Source organism: Vidua chalybeata, chromosome 1 (genome assembly GCF_026979565.1).
Source record: "Vidua chalybeata isolate OUT-0048 chromosome 1, bVidCha1 merged haplotype, whole genome shotgun sequence".
Classification (NCBI taxonomy): Eukaryota; Metazoa; Chordata; class Aves; order Passeriformes; family Viduidae; genus Vidua; species Vidua chalybeata.
Genome location: NC_071530.1, coordinates 127,748,333 through 127,770,160, shown reverse-complemented (window position 1 = coordinate 127,770,160; position 21,828 = coordinate 127,748,333).

Genomic DNA, 21,828 nt, shown 5'->3' with positions numbered 1-21,828 from the left:
TGTTTTTGTTGTGGGTTCTGCATTCCTCCCTCCTTTAATCTATTCAAAATCCACCTGTCATAAATATCCTATTGCTTTTTCTACTTCACACATTTCTTGAAATCACACTGGGATTGTACTGCCCAAGTGGGGAGTGAAGGAGATTATGGGAGAGCATATCAAGTAGTGAGAGATAGAGCATTCAAAAATAGCTCTTAAATTAAAATAGCTCTTAATTAAAAAGGAAAATAAAGGCTTTCATTTACTGAACTGGACAATGAAATTACTTACTGGGTCTTAGAGTAACAGCTATTTTTTTCTTTCCTGCTTTTCCTATTATCTGCAAGGTCTATTTGTAATATTTTATTTCTGATTGTGTTCTTAAGAGAATGATGTATGTTTGGGTGGCACTGCTGTCCTAGAGCCTTGTTTCTGATTAGGCCTTTCAACTTGTGCAGTAAACCAAATTCAGTAAGTGGGAATGAAAGAAGCCCACAAAATAGGAGATGATGAAAATATTTTGGTGAAAATGACAGTTACTGCTGATTTGGAATTTCACTAAACCTTATGTAGCAGTCACTTCTAGTGTAGCTAAGACCATCAGTACTTTTATGATTCTGCTGCAAAATGATCAAAATGCTAGTCTCTGTTTTTTCTAATATGCTCATTTCCTAAAGTTGACCTATAATAATTAAAAGTGACAAATGTTGGAATTTTTCCCCCTCTATTTCCAGTGATTTGCAGCTTTGTCACAGAATGGGAGACGCAGTTGCTGAAAATTAAGGGAAGTAATTTCTCACAGTATCCAACATCCACAATATGCTTATTTCAAACTTTCTGCCTTTCCTTCCATTAGGCACCAAAGGAAACAAAAGAATAGCCATACAAAAATTTTTTAATCTTTAAATGCTAGATTTGTGTATTCTAGGAGCCCAGTACCCACTGACAGCTTGGTTATAGCTGCACCTCCGTAGCAACAACACTTCAACCACACTTTGCAGTTCATATGAAAGTGCCTCATTATTTTAAGTCACACTGTTTTAATTGTCACATCTATTAATTGCTTTCTGTCTTTGAAAGGCATAAGACTGCACAGACCTTGGAACTGAAAGAGTGAAATAAGGTATGGCTAGTCTGTAATGAGGTAAGTAGGTAGAAAGCAGAGACTGCAGGTTACAGGAGAGGGAACCAACAGGGTGTTACAATGCATGTAACTCTGTATGCTTTAACTACACATAGGTGTCCTAAAAGAATAACAAAATCCAGCCCAAAAAGCAAAGCAGCCTATTGACAAGTATTGCAGAAAGCTCTAGAAACAACAGGATTTTTTGCTCTGTACCAAATATATTATCAAGCCTCTTGTAAGCCTGCCTAACAATAATTTTTCTCATTCTTTTGTAACCCAGTCTTTTGTTTTGCATTGCCTTGTTTTTGCAGACCACAGGAATGGTGTGCAGCTTACTTTTGGTTTTACATGATCTTGAGGCTAGAACTGGGTCGTGGCTTGGCAAAATTTTTATAAAATTTTATCTTAAAATTGTATTTTTAAATCTTAATGTTTTAAAACATCTGTTAAAAACCAAGCAAATTACCTGACCCAATATTGTTGTTTTTTTATACCAAAGGGCATTTAATTTTAAAGGTGAGGAGCGGCAAATGCTTTTAAACTAGAGAACTCATATGATGAAGACAAAAAGATAAAATGTACTGAGTTGGAAGGAACCCATCAGGATCACTGAGCCAAACTCCTTGACATAATGGAATAGTAGGAAATATTTGCTAAGCTCAACTGTTTCGGAAGCAGACAACTGATCATGTCACAGACTACCTGTAATAGCTGTGATAAATTCCAAAAAAAAAGCTTTAAAGAAACTGCTCTTTAGATGCTTTAAGTATTACATAAGGACATTAATTCCTTGAAGAGCATTTCTGTCTGACAAAATTAGCAGCTTCACCACTGCAAATCTTTTTTTTTCCAGCAAGCCATAAAACAAAGTTAAACATTTGCCCACCTCCTACACATTTTACAGCTGAAACATGCATCTTTTTTATGGACTTAGGGAGTCTTCAACTATGGAAGAAGTGAAAGAGGTATAAGCAACCATCCTGAACAGGCTAATTTTTTTTCATTAAATCTGCACGAGTAACACAGTGATGCTGAAATTAGATAAGAAAATCCAAACCATCCAAATGAACCGTGATGCATTACCTGAACTCAACAGTAATAGTTGCTTCACCTTAGCTAGGTCTGAAGGAAAACAATAGCAATTACTTTGAGGAGAAAAGTGGGGAAATAAAATCTAAGGGCTATTTAATAATAATGATTTAAAATGTTTATAACATTAATATTTCTAGATTTCTAGTTCTTACAGGAGGATCTTCATCACTCTGTCTTTTTTTTCTGTCACTCCCGTACTGAATTCTACAGAACCCGAGGGAAAAGTAATGTTTTTTCCTTTATTTCTACAGCATGCAGTGCTGTTATGCTGTAGTCTGGGTTGTAATCATTGGGAATACTACAATATAAAGGCATATTTATAATTATATTTTAAATAAATAAGCAGTGTTCAGTACCAGGTAAAAGCAGATGCTATTATTCCCCCCACTGAAGTTTTTATCTCAGTAGTCAAATATAATTTCCTGGTGACCAGATGTACTGATTTGCATCGTCAAGGAGTTTTTTTTGATGAATGCCTGATGGAAATAAAGTCATCTACCTCCTAGCTGGGATTGCATGAAAATCTATGGAGACAAGTTGCTGTGAACAATTGGTTCAGAAGCAGACAAAACCCTTAATTTTGCTTGTTCTTAAGTGGCTTAGTGTTTCTGGTACCTTTGTTTTGGGCTCAGCCTCGGTAATGAGCATAGGTCTCTGTATTTGCTCAAAAAGCCCCATGCTGTAGTCCTGAAACAACAGATGGAAGTCTCACTTGATAATAGCTTTATTCAACCTTGCTGAAAATGTTAAGTCTAGCAACAATAAAGGCTTAACTGTTCTACATGCCAGCCAGTTGGCCCTTGCATATTACAGAAAACAATTGCAAGCATTTAGCGTTTTAGTATGCATTCAGCCGAGCTACTTGGGAATGTGGGATCTGAATACTTAGCCCTGATGCACTTGCACTGCTGAATGATCAGTATTGGGGACCTCTTCTTTGGAAAACTATGCGTTATATGCATTTCAATTTTGCTGTCACATATTCAGATGAAAGTGAAGATATTGTTTTAAATTTTCTGAAACTCCAGGGATGCTAGGACAGAATTTAGGCTTGTTCATATTACACTGATCTGGCAGGGTAAGGAAGGTATGAGACTCTAGTAACCCACCTGGAACTAGAATTAGGAATGATTTCTGGCTGCTGCCTGCAGAGCCCAGTTAGGCGTGCAGCCTGCATCAGCTGGATCGAGTTAGGTCTGCTTGCCACAGCTGTATCATATGGCTTTGGGAAAAGCATCATCCTTCCTATTTAATGTTGACCTATGCAGCTCTTCTGGCATGCAAAGGCATTGATAAATTAGCAAAGGATTTTTACCAAAATGTGATGTAAATAGTGTAGAGTCTCTTTATTTGCAATTGCTTTGGGTCCTTGACGTGCTCATGCTTGTAAATTCTACATTGTAAAGCTGGTGTAAAATACATTAGAGACAAGAGAAATAGAAAAGTGATGCTTTATATGTTTTGAATTTAGTTTTTATGATTTTTTTTCCCTGAGTATAGGTCGCTAGTTACAATTAAAACTATTTCTCTTGGTAATTTTAAGTATGAAAACCAGATTTTTTCTGGCTGCCTTTAGTTTTTTGATTGCATGGTTATGCAATAATCATATGCAATGTGATTATTATATGATTTTGCTTTTTCTGATATGCACTACTTTTTTTTTCGCTCTTCAGTTATGTTCTTTATTAAAAGAAATCCACTTATCTTCAACTATTCATGACTTTGGGTTAAATACTTGAAGATACTTATGACACTGTTTCTATTTTAAATGTCAGATATACTTTCCTTCTTCTCTTGCTTTAAAACCATTTTAATTTCTCCAAACTCTTTCTCCAATACTTCATGCCTCAGTCCACCAGCATATGAACCTCAGTGTTCAGGCTGCTTGTATTAAACTCTTTTCCTACAGGACTTTTCTTCATGCTAATACCTTTCCTTTATTTGCTTCTATTTGTTGTGATTTATCTAACATACTGTTTAGAAATGCTTCAGCTGAGAACAACCAAAACTACATCACTGTAAGAAATTATCTTAGCAGACTATATATAATTTCAACTACAATCAAAAACTACAGGACTCTTTTAATTTGTTCTTAGACTCTTTCTGGGCAGTTTAAAATCAATCCTTGGAGATCCACCAGCCAAAATTTTACCTTTTGGTGTGATGCTACTTATGGCAGCAGTGGGCTACTATGCTCAGTATGAAACAATGACAGAAAGGCTTCATCTCAGGAGATGATAGGTCATGACAGAGCTTTTTGCATGAAAGATCACCAGAGCTTTTAATACATTAAAAGCAATGTATTGTCATAATCTTCCTCTCAGAAATTGCTGAGTTGTAGTCTAGGCATCCTGTCCTGCCATTCACTTACAAAATCTATTGACTTCATAGTCACAAACTAAAGCCCTGTAGCTTTGGCCATTTATTCTTTCCATAATGCCTAACACTAGCCTCCTGGAAGTCAGAGCACTGTGTTCATAGTACTCCTGATATGTTCAGACTAGCAATTCTCAAGTAATTTTAACAATTTTTTTTTCAGTTGTGATACAAGGATAATGTTATGTAAACCTCTTTTTGGAACATGTGGTTCCTTGTTTTCTCCCTGTTATAAGAGGTCTCTGCTGCATATTTAGGGTACTAGTTTAGGGTCATTGGATTTTTTTATTTTCTTTGATGTCTTTGCTTTTGCTTTGAGAAACCCAAAAGGGCTCCTGTAACTAGCTTGTGTCACATTTCTGATTAAAAGGTTTCCATTATGTGAAAGAAAAAAGTATAGCAGATGCCCAGGCTAAACTAATCTAATCTCCTAGGAAAAATCACTCCATAGCTGTATCCCAAAGAGAAAGAATGCTTTGCTGAGGCTGGGATCACATGCTCTGTTCTGCCAGTGTCCTAATCCAAGGCAAACTGAAATGTTTCATAGCATCCATAAAAGACATCACAGTGCTTGGGGCAACAGGGCATTCAGCCAATGCCTCTAGAATCACTTTTTCTATTGCACTCTTTTTGTTTTAGAATAAAAGCATTTCCACTTTTAGGGGTGTATGGCAATATTTTCAAAGATGTCCTTGTTAACTTTACTTTTGAAAAATTATCTGCAAGCAGAAACAGTAAGTCCACCAACAGTGACCCCTTAAACATTGCCACATATTTGTGGCGTTCGGGACACATCCTGAACAGCTCAGCTGCCTTGTCACATTGAATGATTGGAAGGCATTTTGACATCATTTAGCCTCTGACCTTAAATTTCACTCTCAATAAGCAGAAACCAAAACATACCCCACAAAACACTGAGAAAATAGAAACTGTGGCTGTGTCATCCAAAATGAATCCCTATCACTACAGATGAGACATTTGCCCGCTTTCACACAATAGATGCTTTTATTTATTACCATCAAGACTGGAGCCAATTTGAACAATCTCTCTTTGTATACAGATACTTCTTTTAATTTGTTAGTGAGTTGATCCTTTTAAAATTGCTAATTAGCTGAGCTGTTACTAATGTGACTCAAATAACTGGAAAAATCTCTGATCTTATGATCACAGGGCTGTTCAACTGATGGGTCCACAAGTACCCCTCATTCACCTTATAAGTAAAGTAGCGTTTAGCCCAGAAAGAGAAAACCAGTAATACATGCTGCTCAAATTACCATTAAAAAGAGTGTTCTCTCTAAATATAGCATTTTAACACTTCACATACTTGATTGAATGCTCAATTAATTTCTTTAGCAAAATAAGCACACAACAGTTATTACAAAATAAATAGGTAATTTTTATGCCGAGGACACTTTGTTAATTTCCAAGGTTTCTGGCACATATTGAAGCATCTTACTTGCAGTGCAGATGTTACTGCAGAATATACACCCTCATCCGTATTTTGTGTACTTTTTATTACACTGTTAAGTCCTTCAGTTTCCTGGTGTCAATCATCACACCTGTGTTTTCAGTGCGTAGACACCGTTATTAAATCTAGGTTCACTTGCATAACGCAAGACCGCAGTTCACATTACTACTGTCTGATGTAATTTACAAATAAACTCTAGCATACTTTACTCCAGCCATTATTCCTCTGTATGTTAAATTCCAGTGGTTTTTTTCTAAGTCTTTTGCTAAAAAATTTATATAATTCTTTCTCATTTTACTTCCCTTTCCCTCCTCTGGAGAACCATTCACCAAACCACTGACCCTATCTTAGTAGCTAACAGCCAGCTGGGGAGCAGGGATTTGTGAGAATTCTTTCTTGCCTGTAAATCAATTTGCTGTTTCATCCAAGTCAACAGAGTTCAGCTTAAATTACCAGATCTGGAATCGGTAGTAACTGGCATTTAGCCAAACCTTTTTTTTTTCCTTGAATCCGGACCTTCTTTTGGTAGAAACAGTTGGAATCTGGTTGTTTTCTAAAAATGCCATCTGCTGAAAAGAGCTATCAAATTGGAGCAGAGATCAATGGGGTAAAAGTTACATTCAAGCTCATTTTAATGGTAAATTATAGCTTCATACCAAAACTTACTACCACTAATATAGAACTTAAACTGTTTATTCAATCAGATGATAAGTGTACATGATACAAAACATGGGCTGGGGGTCGAAAGTCACCCTTGGCTAGGTGAAAAATATTGCAAGAACTTCATTTATTTGTGTAAAATTCAGCAGTGTTATAAAAATTAAGACCATATCAGATTTTCTAGTCTAACAAACTACATTTTTGCAAGGATTCCCATCTTATCAACTTTATTGCCCTCATGAGTCTTACTTTTTATTATGCTTGTACAGGATGTCCTTATTGAAATTGCAATATTATTTGACTATGTTCCTATTTTTCTACTATTTTCCTATTATACTTAAAATAGTATGCATAAAGCATCTCTTGTCACTGTAGAAAAATAAAATGCTGTCTCCAGATAGGCAGGTGGTAACTGATATGTGTTTGCTCTGCTTGTAGTCTGTGTGTCAAGATTTTAATTCTGCTCTGGTCTGAAAGCAGAACAGTTGGATAAATGACTATGTCCAACCACCGCTCTCCAGAAGACTTTATTAGCAGAAGAACAACACTATTCTAGTGAAAAAGTCACATGCAGACAGGTAGGAACCCGATAACAATGAACTGTCTGAACCCATCAACAGAGCCTAATCATAAGTTATATTTCAAATAAGAAATACAATTTAATTGGTAAAAGCATTGTTGCAAGGTTTGTTCATGGTTGGGAACAGGAATGGGATGACAACTGTGCATATGCTAATACCTAAATATGCTGGTGGTGCAAATGTTTTCCTGTTTTAGTCCACAAGCCTTAGTTTTATGTAAGACTCCTTTCATGCCAACAAATTCATCAAAACAAAGGTAGGAAAGCTGTAACTTAGAAGTCTCTTCTGCAAATATTACTAATAATACTAATTCAGTTACTAATTCAGTTTAGAACAGAAAGTGATGAATTTTGAGAGCAAGGACATGTTCCACTGCAGGCTTTTTTTTTTTTTTTTTTTTTTTTCCTCTTGTATTTGCAGTAGGTTTCCACTGCAAATCACAGACTTATTGTAATGGTCTTTTCATCAGAGGCCACATTATTACTGTTTGAACAGACACTGCTTGCAAAAAACCCCAAAACCTACATCTGTTTGTTTTTTTTGTTTTTTTTTTTAAACAGGGAATTCATAATTGTGGCTTGGTAGTCTTACTTAAGCACAGTAGTCTTACTATAAATGAGCAATCCAATGAGCAAGGAGAAATTATCTTGTATGTTAATTACTTTAATGTGTGTCAATCAAGAAAGAGCTCATACATAAAATGACTTTTAGCTAGTAAAGGATTTTACCATGTTGCCTGACCGGAATTATTTTGGTCATTTGTCACAGTTTAAAGATATAAATTATTATAAAAATAAATGCTACATAGTACAAAGTTTACTCTGTTGGCAGAACTATTAAATTTTACTTTCTATTTTTCTATAAATATTAAATTACAAGACTGTCCAACATGTAAATATTCAGCGTTAACAGATACTCAAAAGCAAAAAATTGTTTTGTTGTTTTTTTCTTTTCTTTTTTCTTTTTTCTTTTTTTTTTTTTTTTGACAGTATTTAAAGTGAAAAGTTTGTAAAAAATGGTCTGAATTTGAATACAAAATTTACCAAAATAGTTTGTTTGAAATTGACATCATGCAATCAGACTTTCCACTTCTATAATAAGCTGATATGATTGTTGAATTCTGGAAGTAATGAATACACAGTTTGGAATTTGAATACAGCATTTTTTAAGCTTGGTTGCTAGGTGCACATATTTCAGATTACAAATGAACTTAGTTGACACCTCATTCTTGAGAAGGAAAGCTGCTGCCCAAGTAATTCATTAATATGATTACATGAACAGAAAATTAAAAGCATGATCAGAAAATCCAATAGGAATTCATATGGAAAATAATCACATATGTAGACTATTAGTAGAGAAAGACCAGAATGCAAGAAATAACAGTATTATTTTAGGAAATTAGATGTTTTTCTGCAACATGCCTGGATCTTTAGGAATTGTTGAGTGTCTTGAGAAAAAAATGGAGTGTTTTGTATTAACCTACTAGTGGGGTTAGCCCAGTTCTGTACATTTCAGCAGGACCTCTCATGATGATTATCCAAGCCGGAAGAATTGGACTCGTGACATTAAGATTGAGGTATTTTGTATGTTTTTTATGTGGTTTGTTTTTTTTTTTTTTGTTTGTTTGTTTTTGTTGTTTTTTTTTGTTTTGTTTTGGTCTTTTTTTTTTTTTGTTTTGTTTTTTTTTTTAGCAAGAAAAATGTAAACTTTTAAAAAGTAAATGGGATGCAAGAGAGTTAGCAAGCATGATTTGTATTTTGACATATAAATGAGAAATGAAAGTAAGCTCCTCATAGTTCAAATAAATATGTGAGAAGGAACAAGATCAAAGAAAAAGGTCACTGTACCTGAAAAAGTGAAAGGAAACCACAACAGGGTAGCTGAGGAGCCTTATCTTGCAGAGGAAAACTAATGCAGAAAATTTTGTCACAGTACTATGTTCTCACTGCCCAGCTCAGTGTCTTGTTCAAAATACCCTTTATGCCGCTCAGATGGTGTTGGGGAGCTCAGGACATATGTCTCAAATACCCTAAGGAAGAGCACAAGTTAGATACAATAGGTAATGCAAATCTCAGAACTTTTTTTGAGAGTTCCATGTCTTTATGGAGTGGAACACTGTAACAGGCATTTTTGACTTGTCCATGTTTTTTAACACTGACAATTGAGTATAATTGCACCTGGGTAGAAGATGATGCTCAGTAGAGATAAATTCTTATGCTGAAATTCAGATGTCTGCTTGTTATGACTGTCCTTAGAGAAGGCTGAAGAATGATTGTATGACTAAAACTCTGATGGATCCAAGCTGGAAGTCTGAAAATATATGTGAAGATCACCCCACTCATTTCTTTAAATAGACATCTTTTTCAAGGAAATACATACTTGGAAACAGGTTGCTGTTACTCCCTGAAAGCAGTACAGTAGTCAATGAAAAAGAGAGATGTGAAAATGTTTGCTTTACATTTAGCACATCAGGCATTTAATAAAGTAAACTAATCTGAATATATGAAGCAGTTGTCACGTTTAGAAGCTCAGTTTTATAATAAATGCTGTAGTTTGAGATTAAATTTTAACATTTTATAACAAAAATTATGTGAAAACAATGGACAGAATCAGCTTTCTTGAATTTCTGTTTCTTATGCATAATTAGTAAAGCTATTGGTTCTGTTTCTTTTTGCTGGATGGTCTTTCATGGAGGTTACTCTGCTGCCACAGGAATCATCTTCCTCTCTTGTTGATCAAGCTGTGTATCATTCCCCTCTGTCTCTTCACATGTACTTTTGAGCTACATCATGTTTCTAAGAGTCACCAATTTTTTGCCTTTTTGGACATCTAGAAAAAAATATTTGCATCTCTTTTATTTTCTCCATTTTCCTTTTCCTCAGTGTGCTTTTTCAAACACTCCTGACTCCTTATTTTGCTTATGTTCTTTTTCACTCTATGCTTGTATTCAGCCCTGTATTTGTTTAGCAAATTATCTCCTTCTCTTATTACATCTGTTTTTTTTCCTCTTCTGTTTCTTTGCAAAATGACACTCCTAATAAATGAGTCTTTACAAGGAATAAAAGAAATCTGGAAGCAAAAGTATTCAACCTCACTGTATGATTAAGAGTAACAATCAGTTTAATTTAACATTATAAGTTTTCCACAAATAATATTGATTTAATTAATGAGTTTATTTGATCTTTAGATGCCATTGGTTGAACATATCTGTCTGTTATCACCATGCTGTGGTTCTGAATTTAATTTTTTAATTCAGGTGTTTGTATATGTCTTCTTAAACCACAAGTCCTCCCCACCTCTGCCCCTTCCTTTCCCACACACACTTTCTGTCTGAATTATGGCTCTGCTGGTTGGAGTACTATTTGTAGTGCTCTCTCCTTCTTTCTCTGAGCCATCAGTCTAAAAAAAAAAAACCACTGCCTGGTTTATTTTAGCTTTATGGATCACTTATGGAAAGACAGAAAATATCTACTGATTGACTATGTCACATGAAAAATAATGGTGGTAATGCTGTTGTTATGACAGCCTAAAGACATAATCAAGACAGATATTCTTGCTGAAAGCAGTATCTTTTATTAGATCAGCTTGTATCACTGGCAAAATTAGATGAGTTTTTGGGCATGTGAGTCCTTTTTCAGGTCTGAAATAGAAGCAGAAGTCTTCAAAGCTAAGTACAAGCTGAGCGCATTGTCACATTAGTTGTGCTCAGACCATCTCAGATGGAAAGTTAAAGGAAGCAACAGTAAGAGAAAGAAGAGTCTGGGGAGGTTTTTCTCTCACAGAAGCACTGACTGTGAATTCATGGGTTTTGGTATCCAGCAGATTTGTGAAAGCACCCAAGCTTTTCTTTGGAAAAATGTTGTAGGAATCCTTGAGGGTCTGGCCTAAGATATTCAAAATGCAGTGATTATCTTGTGAGACATACTCTCTCCCTGATAACTGGGGAACCTCTGTCCTTTACTTGTGAATGTTCATTCTTTAAGCTGCCCAGTAGTTGCTTAGTTTCGCCTGCATAGTTACCCTGAGAGCACTCAATGCACCTGATAAAAAGTCTCCAGAATTACAGGCATTGGATTTGATTATTCTGTGTTAAGGCATATTTGTTGTGCTGGTAGAGGAGAGATGTTCGTTAAGTTTTGTATTTGTGAAGGGCCTAAATACATTTAGTTTGTTTTGGCCACAGGCAACTTGCCTCTCCTAGTGAATTTAGTGAGGCTGGGGCCTGTGCAATTGGAAGGGAGGATCTGGAGAGCCCTATTTCAAAAGAGGATTATTTTCTAACACATCTTTCAATGCTTGTGTGTGTTCCAGCATATGAAATTGCAAGTGAGAAGCATGTACAAGGGCTTGATGATCTACTACCATTGCACTATTTCAACACTGTGCATGTCCAACAGTTGGACCTGTTTTTCTACTTGTAGCAGTCAGTCTAATAAAATATATTATTAATAATAGAAATGCATATTATTATTAATAATATGCCCTTGCTTTTTAAAAAACAAGTCCTAACATAAAAAAAAAGGGGATAAATGATGTTAAGATTAGCTTTTGTACAGTCTGCATCACTATTTGTCAAGAATGTTGATTGCACTGTAGTTAAAACAACATTTATGAATCACTCTGTGGGAGAGGATTTGCTACTGGTGTTACATTTCACCTTTTCCCTAAATCTTTTTGTTTAGAAAGGAGTACAACATGATGATGAGTGTGTATGAGCCTTGTTAACATTTTTTAACCTCATCTTCATCAACCTTTTTCACTTCTGCTACCAATTATCTTTTTTCGTGACACTGCTGAAATACTGTGTCCATACAGTCCAAGTGAATAGCCTATACTGTCGTGTTCACTGTAGGGAATCCAATCTGTGTCTAAATAAACAGACAACTGCGCCTCCTCTACTTGGGTAAAGATTTACAATCCACTTCTCCCTGGTTTCCCATAAAGCTGTCTCATGATATCCTCTCCTTCAGCCAAATATTTTCCTCAAATGCTTGTTCCCCGAAGCTCCAGCTGAATATTCTGTTCCTATGAAATAGAGATTTTTGGAGTTCACTTGAGTTAACAAAATAAATTAAGCATTTAAATTTTAGCTTGTAGAATTATGTGTTGAATTTTAACCTTTTACTTAAGAAATCTCTGCCATGGTACAAAGGGCATAGGAAAATGCAAATTTCTGAAGCTTCTTGCATAAAGAACAATACCGGAGGAGACCAAGGATGCAAAGAGCCCAGATAAAGGGGCTCCTCTACTTCAAGCTTATCAAGACTGACAGACGTACTCAGATAAGCACCAAAGGACCAAAAGCAAAGGAGAAAAATTCAAAAGTTCAGCCATGAGCAAGACCACAATCTTCAGCCTCAGGACCACCGAGAGACCCCCCACAGGACCACCACAGCAAACCACGCGTGCCCAGAAGGGCGTGGACCTATTTAGCATGAGAGGTGAGGACAGGTGGGGCCAGGGGTTTAATATGCATGGAAAAGTTGTGTAATGTATTGCATATGGAACACCTTTGTGAATAAAGGTGTGGGTCAGGCTGAGGCTTGGGGCACAAGGTTTTGGAGAGCTATCTCACTTGTGCCGGGCGCTGACATACATACCCACTTCATAACGATGCGAGGTTGTGGAGTCTATTTATTCCGCTATCACTTCACCTGCATGACTAAGTGTTCCACAAGAGGGAAGTCTCTAGAGTTTCATCAGGTACACAGTATAGGTGGGTAATTGGCTTTTGTGATGTTTGTAACATGAGTATTACAGCAAAAAATATCAGCAATATTATTTAGTATTAACCATTGGAAAATATACTGAAGTGGTGCTATGAGTACTTGTAGCATGAGTACTACATGCTACAAGTAGAGATGGAGATGACAGTGCTTTTCAGGAAAACTTCCACAAAGCATCATATTTCTTAGTGGAGCACAAGGGAAAAGAGCTTGTAATTATTTGGCAAAGGGCAGTGAAAATGTTCTCACTGTGTCCCATTTGAGAGAAGGATCTGAGGAACTTGCAGTTGGAGTAGATTTTTTTCTAAGGGTTCATTGGTTAAAAACAGTGGAAAGGAGGGATGCCATTCAGGCAGACCATGAGTTTTGAGAAGATAAAGGCAGCACTTTTCCATGGGAAAATAAAATAATAATAGCAAAAAAGGAACATGGAGCATTGCAGCAGTTCTTGATCTCCAGTGCTTCCTAAACTTGAAGTTGTTTCTCTGTCTACTTCTCAGTAGAAGCCAGACACTTCAAGGCAATTCACACTGTGCAATTGTCTGATTTGCATCTAGAAAAATATCGTTCCAAAATGTCTTTCCTTTTGTTTTTTCATTCTACAAAATCACAGGAAACATGAAAAAGCCTGAGGTTTTAATAATGGCATAGTATGCTGGCGTTCTCAGCATTTAGAGGATACTAATGTAAGGATAAAGGCTCCTGTGACCAGTACTTCATAATCTGATTTTAAAATATTGAGCAGAAACCTTTTGTTTTAAAATTGTCTTCTTTCATGTCAAAACTTCCCACAGTGTTTTCTATACTTTCTAGCTGGCTCCACCAGAATTGTTTCATTCTTTCCCAGTAGAGACATATATTATGGAAAGCCATTTGTAATGGCGTATGTTCAGTACCAAATATAATGTGAGATAAATTCTTAGTGCTTTTTGGAAGATGAAATCTCTGAAAACAAGCAGTCCCCAAGAACATACCTGCAGAGGCTCTCCTTCCCAGGGTGACACCTTCGAGGGTCCTCTCACACTGGCCCCCAGTCACCACTGTGCTCAAAAGCCATCACCTCCCCAAGTGATATTTCTCTTTGGTCTATGAAATCATCATTCAGAATATGAAATAATTTTTCAGAATATATCTGAGTCATTATATCCTACAATGGGATGTAGAAAAATGGTTTCATTCCAGATGACCCCCTATAAGCTTATAAAGTATCAGGATTTGTCATCTGGAATAGAGCTTTTTTCCCCATATTTAGAAAACTACAGAAAGCATGTAGTTTTGTTATTAGCTGAGAGTACTATGCAATTCTTCAGTAAAGCAACTGTTAAAAAATTATTTTCCAGAGAAATGCAATTTACATTAGCATTTTGCCATTATTAATTAATAATAATTAATAATAATTCTAAAGTAGAAAATGAAGTATTAATCAGCAATGTTTAAAGAGATGTTGTACATTATGACATACAATATTTAAAAAATAAGGAAAGTTTTCTTCAGTATTTTGTTTTTTGTGTTTGCAGCTGTGGACTACACATTCCAATATGGGTGAAACAAACTGCAGAACATCCTTGGTGACAAGATAACAGGGTAAGATTTTCACCACAGAAACAAATTTTTCAAGTGTTCTTAGACCCAGTTTAATCTTTGTTCATGAGAAAATGAGGAGGAGGTAGAGGGCATAAACTCTAGTGTACCATTTCTGTTTTATGTAGCTGCATTCAACTTTAGCAGGCATTTGTTTGTTTCAATCAGCATGAACCTTGGCAGTTGTATTTAGTATATGTGGCTCAGAATAAGCTCTTTAAAGGCAGAAATCCTGAAGTGCATTGCAGCCACACTGTACTGTGAACTGATTACCTAAAGAACAAAAGGCTGTTCAGAGCTTTAAAGACATAGGAAGCCATGGAAAACTTATTTAATCAGTGTGCTTTAGGGGAAGCTGATGACTTTCAACAGTGTTCATATACAGTTTTGCACACCTCTGTGCGCAAATATTTACTCTCCCTGTTTAACCAAGCTAGTCTGTATTACCTGCACACAACAATATTACTGCTGGCTATCTCATTCATGGGTTTTCAGAGTGCTGTTACAACTTGTGTGTAAACAGCTTAAGGTCTGCTGCAACACAAAGTCTTCAGGGGTCTTAGGCAGTCACCCTCTTTGTGCTTACACACTGTTCAGACTAATGTCAGTGACTGAATAAATACAACTGATACCTTTTTATCAGACACCTTGTTTTTCAAAGGTTAAAAAATTAGCTTCTGTGTGTCTGACAAGTGGGAAGTTCTTGCCTTCACATTTACAACCTGGCAAAGAAAGTCAAACAGATCAAGTGTCTTGTCAAGGACGCACCAGAAGAGAATGAGGTGGCTGGGAAGATCTATTTTCTGCTATTGAGTCCATGTGCTTTAACCCCAGGATCAGACAAATGAATGCAGGCAGAAGCCTGACCTGGAAATAGCAGACTTTCAGTTAAGTTCACTAATGAGGATTTTAATTAGTTGAGTAAGCCAGCATCAATGCAATCAGTAAACCAAGCTCCATGACCTAGCAGCCTACTTCTTTCTGAAGGAAATTGTACTGTAGACAAGTGGATATCAGGCCTTTCTCAGCCATTTTTACATTTATTAGCACAAGTCCTGCTTCATTACTTAGTATTTTAATTTATTTTAAATAACATGGCTCTTCTTAGAGTGTAAATCCATTTTGAATGCTGTCATCTGGACTGGGATGGCCACCATTTCCAACACGGGCTGGTATGGCTCTGTGGCTCATTTGTGAGGACCTGGAAGGAGCCCCATGTCTCCTTCTCCCCTGGCAGTTGGGCTTTTCCCCTCCCACCTTTCCAGGCTGTCATTACTTCCCTTTCATCTGGTCCCAGCAGTGGCCCTCCCCAGGTTGCAAAGGGAACTTTCTGGGCTGTGCCAGTGGTTGTAGGAGCATTGTTCCTTTTAGAACAGCATTGCTTGTTTTAGGACATGGCTGCTCCTTAGGTAAAAACTAAAATAAATTTTTCAGCAGATTTCACTCCTCACTCTGATTCTTATTTTTTTAGCATATTACCCATTGTGAAAAGCTTGACACAGTCTATACTATCACAGCTTGAAATTAATCTAGACAATGTGTCCATAATATGTCTATAATCTGTGATAGAACAGGGTCTCTATCCTTTTAAAGTAGCATGATCACCAGTGGAAACATTTCCTTCATCAAGGTGACTTCTTATTTCCATGGTGTAAATTGATGCTTACAAGAAAAGGCAGCAATGCTTTTTAGCTGAAAGTTTGTGAATATGCAAGAGCATAGTGAATTTTGAATTTGCAAATAGCTTAAGAAGACTGCCTGCATTATAAACAATAGACTTGCAACAATAACAACTGCAATACTTTGTGCAAACCCTGAAATTCCACACCCCACGGAGTGGGTGAAAGGGGAGAGGAGGGCTGAAATACAGCTGGATAGAGAATGGTGTGATAGCTGACAGGCATCAGGGCAAGGAAGAATTAGAAAACCAAGATGGGAATGGTAGGAGAAACAGGTAGCTTCCTTACAAGCTCCCTAGGAAGGGAGAATAGCTGCATAGAAAAGGAAATGTGGAAGGGAGAACACAGAACTGCTTTGCTGGGCTCTGCTGGATGAGTTGCAGAATGTCTCTGTTATCATTGCTGTGGGAAAGCTGTGCTAGCCTGTGAATGCACTACATAAGGCAGCCAAAGGGCAGAGCTAGTGCTGGTACCAAGAGCTATTTCACCAGTAGGATTAAATGGCTCACACAATAGCAGTAGCTGAAATGTATTTCTACATTTTATTTTTATCTCTTTTATAGAAACAGTACATATTTGTACTACATATCTGTAGTAGTGTAGTTCTCATTTATCTTCTTTTATCATTTTATATATTTTATGTATCACATTTTAATTTTATGAAAATGGAACAGGCTGCCCAGGGAGGTGGTGGAGTCACCATCCCTGGGGTTATTTAAAAGATGGTAGACATTGTTCTTAGGGACAGGGTTCAGTGGTAATGCTGGATTAACAGTTAGACTTGATGATCTTGAAGATGTTTTCCAACATAAATGATTCTATTATTCTCTCATTCTAAGGAAGAAAAGCCCCATCTGAATCAAATCTGCACAGAATTAAATAAGAGAAACTTGATGCTGGAAACAATGTATTTGCAAGGGCCATAGAATGCCTTTGCAGCTCTCCATTCCATTGGCAAATCTGCATCTCCTAAGATTGAATACAGGCAGAAATGTAAAACACCCTCAGGAATGAGAACGCAGAGCAAAATTTTCAGGCTAGGTCTCATAAACAAAAAGGTTTGGAATTAAATCAGATAGGTCCATAAAGATATAGACACAAAGTCAATAACATTTTAAAACCTTTAAGCTGGTATTTAAATGCTATTGTGAATGAAAGGGCAATGCACAAGAGGTACAACAAGCAATCAAAAACAAACCTAAAAAATGTTATAAATTAAATCCTTGTGTCTTGGTTTTACATACTATTAGGTGGCAAGAGAGTAATGTAAATTTGTGTTGATTTCTGCCATTTATAGCAGATGAAAATGGGCTCCTATTTTTACCCAGAATCAGTGATGTGCTGGTAATTAAAAAATATCACATCTTAAAATAATTTTCTAATTCAGTAACTTTTCTTCTACCCTTTTACCCAAGTTCAGAGTGGATGAAAGGAAAAAAAACCTTAAATGCTCACCAATTAAAACTTTAGCCAAATTCTGTGAAGATTTTTTATTAATTTTTTCATGTCTGACACTTTTTACAGGAGCATGATTTTTTTAAAAAGGAGTGGCAATTTAAATGGTGTTTGCCAACCAGCCTATTTTGACTCTTTTAGAGCCTTCTTTCACTTTTCTTTTCATACTTTCCTTGCTAGACCAAATTCAGATTAATTTGTTTTGATTTTTTCCTGCTTTGCAGGGCATGCCTACAAAATCTTTAACTCAGATGTCATGCAGTTCTCTTCATTATATGGAAGACTTCAAGGAAGCTATGTTACTGAAAGAAGGCCTGTACCACTCATCACTCATATTTTCAGTGAGAAGCAGTAGATTTCTCAATGCCAGAGCAAGGCAGAGCTGCTTTTGAAAATATATCTGGTCAAGTTTTCAGGTAACATAGGTCTTTTTGACCTCACAAACACTGGTTTGAGTTTTGGTCCATTTCTAATGTGCTCAGAAGTATTTTTTAAATTTCAAACTGTGGTCTAATTCTTACCATACCGAGATAGTACTCAGCAGATTCTCTTTTTAATAGTTAATGATATTATATGAAAGCAATAAGCACTTGAAAGACAAACATATTATTTTTTTTGTATCCTGTTTATTCCTAAAATGTAACTGTCTTAGCTTCCTTGAGTGCAAAAATATAATGAAAACTAAAAGGGAGGTAGCAGGTACCAATCATAATAATCAGTCTGCATGGGTACCAAATCTGCAATTATAATTTACAGGTTAAGTGATCATACTATGGAAAATCTGAGAACATAAAAAAGCCTTTTTTAAACTTAATTAGGACAAGTCATTAAAGCAAATCTTGAGGGGGAGGAGGGGGAAAATGAGGCAATGAGAAGAAATCACTGTCCTTAATACTTCTGTACAAAGTAAAATCACTCATGTGAATTCTAGTTATGGCAGTGAAATGTAAGGAAAGGAAGAATAGGGGAAAAGAAAGGGAAAGAAAATAAAAAGAAGTAAACTGCTGGTATATGAAAGGAGAAAGTAAAAAAAAACAGGCATATGGCATTCTAAAATGGTTGTGGGCTTTCTGCTGGCATAGCTGTTGCAGAAAGGTTGATGTCCTTCCACACCAGTTGCTGGTTTCTTCCCTTGTTCCATATCAGCTCTCTGCATTCTGCAATTGTTAATTGCATTTCTGCTTTTATCTGTTCTGTGTTTGTGGTTAAACCCAAACTTGAATCTTTTGATTCTACAGTACTTTCTCCTTTTAAAACCAAAAAGTAACTAATAAAAGAACAAACCTACCTGAACAAATGCCCTTTCCATGCCTCATTATTGCAGTGGAAGGTTTGAAATGCAACTAAAGAATAAACAGAGAAACGAAAAGGCCTGACAGAAAAGAATTCAGCACTGCTCTATTAGATCTCAGGGGTTTTTTTAGGTTAATTAATTTGAGAGCCTCAATACTAGCTGCTGTCCTTCCTTGCTCCCCACAGGCACTGCCCAGCCATGCTAGCTTTCACAGAGGGAACAGCAGAAGCACATAGCTCACACCACTTAAAGGCTGACAGCCTCCAGTCTATCAATGCAGCAGCCACTTCATTAGGATTATTTATATCCTGGTAGATGTCAGAGTGTGAATATTCCTGTTCTGTCTGAGGGATGCTGAGTGTCTGTTCCCTTTGTGCAGAAAGCTACTTCACGTCTCTTCACGTCCTCAGCAATGCTATTGCTCTGAACACCTGGCTGTCATCTTCAGCTCTGCTCAAGCCATTGTCATTTATCCTCAGATCTCCCTGGCACCACAGGACTGCTCTGATGCCTGTGCTCAGCCAGAGCACAGCATTTCTCTGACAGTGCCCTAGAGTGCACTTAGGGGTGAGAAATATATATTGTGGCTCTACTTCACACAGAAATCATTCCTGGCTGATTATTTCCTCGTGCCCATGTTTGTGTTACAGCCTTTTTTGTTCTACCAAAGCAATGTGGTAGAGCCACAGAGCAGCTGAAAACCAGCATGGCTTGAGCCCAGGGTGTTGAACACACGAAGATGATTCACTGTCCAAATCTTTTGCCCTATGTCTTGTTTCCAGGGAACTGATTTTGCAAAAGCACCCTGCTTTGACCCATTAGCAGAAATTGATTACCTGTGCTGTATTCGGGAGACTGCACTATGCCACCCTGGCCTGTGCTGATACACCTTCCCAGGCACACAGGAGGCTGAGCTGTCAGTCCCCATCCTTTCTCTAACCTGGAACTTAATATTTTATTGCCATGGATATCAACAGGACAAAAAAATTACGGTGCAGGAACTCAGCATGCTCTCTGCTCCACTCAGCAATTTAGCCATAATGAAGAATCATAGACTCAGACTCATAGAATCATAGAATAATTTGGGTTGGAAAGGACCTTTTAATAGTCCTACCACCCTGCCATAGTCAGAGATATCTTCAACTGGATCAGGCTGCTCAGAGCCCTATGCAAGCTGCTCTTGAATGTTTCCAGGATGGGACTTTCTTTGAGCTTCCTTTTCTGGCAGACACACCTGCAGCAACCCTTTTATTTCCCTTTGCATCTTTTGCTAAGTTCAGCTTCAGCTCATGTTGGTCTTCCTGACCTTGCCAACACAAAACTGGGAAGTATTCCCGTACTCTTTCCATCTCTTTACCGTCTGGATTTGTAGCAAGCAGTACAACTAACACAGGTACTGCCTGAGAGTAAAGTAAGCAAAATTAAGAAAATAATATGAAATCTGTATCCCCATTTTGCTACCTTTTGCTGCCTACCTCTTACACATATCTTGTCCACTTTGTGCCTATTGTTTATTGCAGATATTACTAGGAGGAGCTGATTAAGAGTACCTTCATGTATTGAGAGAATTACTGGCAGCAGATGGATATCATAAACTGAGATGGAGGGCAAGGATGGCTTGGTATACCACTAAGTGAGCAGAGCTAGGGGATTGCTCTAGAAGGCAGTTAAAGTGGAAGTGAATTCAACAGAGTGATACAGAAAAATAACAACTATAGAACAAAGCTGTCCATGTATTGACATCATATTGGCATCAGGTCAACAGGCATCTGATATCAACATTGTATTTTCCCAAGAGTGTCTTTATAAATATTCCTTCACTACCAAATAGCAGAGATACTTGGGTTTTTCTCAAGTTTTATCTGACAAAAAGATAGAGAAGAAAAAATGGGAGTATAAGGATGGAAAACTACTCAGACATTCAGGCAGAACAATTTTTCTTCATTTCCATAAAATAGCTAATTTATTACCTATTAGCTATTAATAGCTCATTTATTATTTATGCTTAATGTGGAAATTCTGAAAAGGATCCTTTGCATTCATGCTGTTACATATTGAAAACAGCCAGAATGAAAAAAATTTGTCTGCTGCTACAGACACCAAGTAAAAGGCAATCCTATAAAGAAAGAGGAATGTTTGAACTTTAACCTCACCTTCATTGGACTTGCAGCTGGTTGTTGTACATACATATTATTCAGAATATGTAGCTGACACTTTACACTGAAATTAAGCCTGTGTGTGCATCTCAAGGCTTTTGCTGGGACCAGGAATCGCTCTGGTTCTACTGCTTTCCTGAGAGCATCAGGCAGAGGAGTTCTCCCTCTTGTGGAGTCAAATGTGACTCCACTGGCAATTTAAATACTGCTTCCATAATCACCCAGTCTCAGAGACAGACAGGACCTAAGTCCTAAGATAGAAAGAGAAAGATGGATGTAAATTGAAGGATAGGTTGGAATATGATGGCACAATATGGGCAAGAGGAAGGTATAATCAGAAATAAGGTAGTATCACTATGAAGACTATAAGACCCAAACACACACTGTGCATTGCAATATCTGAAATTCTTTTGCACATCAGGCATCTGTTCAGCAGCTTGTCCTTTACTTATGACCATTACTATGAAATTTGCCTTTCTTCTGTTTCTAAATGACTCTTTGCACTTCTACATAGAGGAAGGATTTATTAGTTTTAAACCAGTACGTGCCCTTTTTCTTTTTCTTTTTTTTTTCCTCACTCTGGTATCTGCATGTAGGTAAAATGTTCTCAAACATCACCAAGCAGGTTTTCTTCCAGTCTAAACTGTTTTTGCCC